Here is a 3377-nt window from a genome sequence, read left to right on the forward strand (position 1 = left end):
ATAGGCAGATACAGCACAATCCCATACAATGTCTCTCTCTGTTTTTCTCTCTTCATTGTCTCTCTAGCTAGTTTTTTTTGTGGGTGGTGGTGTTTTTTTTTTTTTTGTGCCAGTGTGTGTCTTCCCATATCAGGATTGGCTGCCTTTTCTTGGTCTGAGATCTTGGCATGTAAAGAGCTATAATTATCCAATAGTATGGCATGATGACTACTAGCAAGGGTGGAACTGCCTCCTCTTGAACAATAAAACCCCTTGTATAGCAAAGCCTAACTAAACAAAACAAAATAATGTGTAAAAACAGACAGTGCTGCCACAAAGAGCTTTGCCAACTGGAGAGTCTATATGGAGTATGAATAAGAAGCTACTGTGTTTTAGTTCTTTCTGCTTGTGAAAGATCCTGCTCTGTAAAGAGGTATCTGTTAATGTGTTCTGATTTTGTACAGGTCTAGGCAAGGGTAACTCCTTCAGTTTCAATGAAGCTGCTCGCAATTTATGCAAGGAATGAGAACTGAACCAGGAACAGAAACTTATGTTAGCATGTTCAGACATATTTTATTCTCAAATTCATCTTAAAAATATGTATTTTTGAAAGAATAAACTTTCACCCAACTCTCAACACACAGCACTTTTGAGTATCAGTCATGGCAGCTTGTAGTTGCAAACAGTTGCGTGTAACATGAGCTAATATGTTAATATGCAAGGAATTTAAGTATTTAGAAGTATAACTCACTGTACACAGATATGCTCAGGCTAAGCCCTTTATATGAAGGAAAGCGTCAGGGAAGCATCTTACTTTAGCTATCAGTTCCCTAGAAGACCAGCCTTTTTAACTAGAATAGTGCAAAGCTGTGTTTGAAGAACTGATTCAAAGAAAAGTTAAAGGTTTCAGAGACAGGGAACCAAGCTGAGTGCTGTGAACTGTACTGACTCATCTCAAGAATTGCCCCCATGAAACACATTCTCAAACTGATTAAATTTCTAGTATCATCTTCTATATAGAGGTGAAAATAGACTTTCCTCAGTTAATTTTCAAATTACAAGGTGAAACAAAAAAGTGAGGAAATTCTCGGTGTGAAAATTAAAGCTCTTAAAGTGTTCAAGCTTTCAGCAGAGAAGTGTCCAGGCATAAGCCTTATTGATCTTTAGCAGAGTACTACAATTGTGAATACCTGTAGGAACACACTTAGAATTGTAGAATTGTAACATTACTCTCCTCAAGACAAATCCCCTGTTTCTGTGCATATGCCTGGAAAATACAGAAAATGGAAACAGAGGTAAAACAAAACTACAACAAAAAACACACACACAAAAATGAATTAATGCACTTAACAAAATAGCAGATACGTCAGTTTGAGCGTGTATTTCATAAATATTGTATTCAACCTTCTCAGATCCTGTAGAGATTAGGCAATACCCCATCCTTTGAAAAATAATGTAAAATTTAGAACTGTTCACCTAAATGGGGGAAAAGCTTTCCTTTATTTTTCTATTTGAACAGTGAATTCTGTCTGCTATCAATGCACATTGGTCCCAGTGCCCTCTGAAAGAAAAGGCTGGACTACAAAAGTAATGCTAACCTCAGCGTATGATTTTCAAAGTCCTCTCCCTCTCAATGAAAAAAGTACCAAGGACATAACCAATCCTTCAGAGTTAAAATTAAGGCTCCCATATCATAGAATCATGGAATGGTTTGGGTTGGAAGAGACCTTAAAGATCATCTAGTTCCAACCCCCCTGCCATAGCAGGGACACCTCCCACCAGACCAGGTTGCCCAAAGCCCCATCCAGCCTGGCCTTGAGCACCTCCAGGGATGGGGCATCCACAGCTTCTCTGGGCAGCCTGTGCCAGGGCCTCACCACCCTCTGAGCAAATAATTTCCTCCTAACCTCTATTATAAATCTCCCCTTTTTTAATTTAAAACCATTCCCCTTTGTCCTGTCACTATCTGACTGACAAAAAAGTTGTTCTCCATCTTTTTTATAAGCCCCCTTTAAGTATTGAAAAGCTTCAGTGATGTCTCCCTGGAGTCTTCTCTTCTTCAGGCTGAACAGCCCCAGCTCAGACTTTCTTCATAGCAGAGGTGCTCCAGCCCTCTGATCATCCTCGTGGCTCTCCTCAGGACCCGCTCTAACAGCCCCACACCCTTCTTGTGCTGGGGGCCCCAGACCTGGATGCCAGACTCTAAGTGGGGCCTCACAAGGGCAGAGCAGAGGGGCACAATCACCTCCCTCCCCTGCTGCCCACCTCTCTGTTGATGCAGCCCAGGGTGCAATTGGTTTTCTGGGCTGTAAGAGCACACTGTTGGTTCACGCCAAGCTTTTTGTCCACCAGAACCCTCAAGTCCTTCTCTGCAGGGCTTCTCTCAATGAGTTCTTCTCCCAGTCTGCCCTCATGACTGGGATTGCCCTGACCCAGGTGCAACACCCTGCACTTGGACTTGTGAACCTCAGCAGGTTCACATGAGCCCACTTCTCAAGCTCGTCCAGGTCCCTTTGGATGGTATCCCTCCCTTCTGTTATAGCTGCACCACTCAGCTTGGTGTCATCTGCAAACTTGCTGAGGGTGCACTCGATCCCACTGTCTATGCTGTGGATAAAGCTATTAAACAGCACTGGTCCCAAGGCAGACCCCTGAGGGCCTCCACCTGGACACAGAGCCATTGACCACCACTCTCTGGGTGTGGCCTTCAAGCCAACTCCTTATCCACCAAATGCTCTGCCCTTCAAATCCATCTCTCTCCAGTGTGGAGATCAGGATGTCATGTGGGACCGCGTTGAAGGCCTTGCAGAAGTCCAGGTAGATGACATCAGTCAGTCTTCCCTTGTCAGCTGATGCAGTCACTCCATCATAGAAGACCACCAGACTGGTCAGGCTGGTGGCAGAGCTCTGCTGGCACTCTTGGATCACCTCCTTGTCCTGCATGTGCCTTGACATTGCTTCCAGGATCTTCCCAGGCACAGAGGTGAGGTTCACCAGTTCCCCCGAGTCCTCCTTTCTGCCTCTTTGGAAAATGGGAGTGATATCAATGTTCAAGATTTTTCCTCCAAAAAGGAAGAGCCAGCATGATTTTAAAATCTCTTTCCATTTCTGTGAAGGGGAAAAAAAAAGAAAAAAAAAAAAAAAAAAAAGAAAGAGAAGGCTGCCTCCTTTAGCCAGGTGAAGTTTATTTCCATTTCAGTTGCTATGAGCAAGCTGTCAGACAGACACATCATGAGTGATCTGAAATACAGTTTAAACTGTATTTTGCCACAAAACTTTCTGCTTATTTATTTCCTATATTTTCAACTATGTCACCACAGGGATAGCAGCACTGCCTGCTTTATTTTTGAGAATAACAACCCATTGATTTGCATGCAGTCAAGGAACCCAAATTCACT

Source organism: Aythya fuligula, chromosome 2 (assembly GCF_009819795.1).
Source record: "Aythya fuligula isolate bAytFul2 chromosome 2, bAytFul2.pri, whole genome shotgun sequence".
Lineage (NCBI taxonomy): Eukaryota > Metazoa > Chordata > Aves > Anseriformes > Anatidae > Aythya > Aythya fuligula.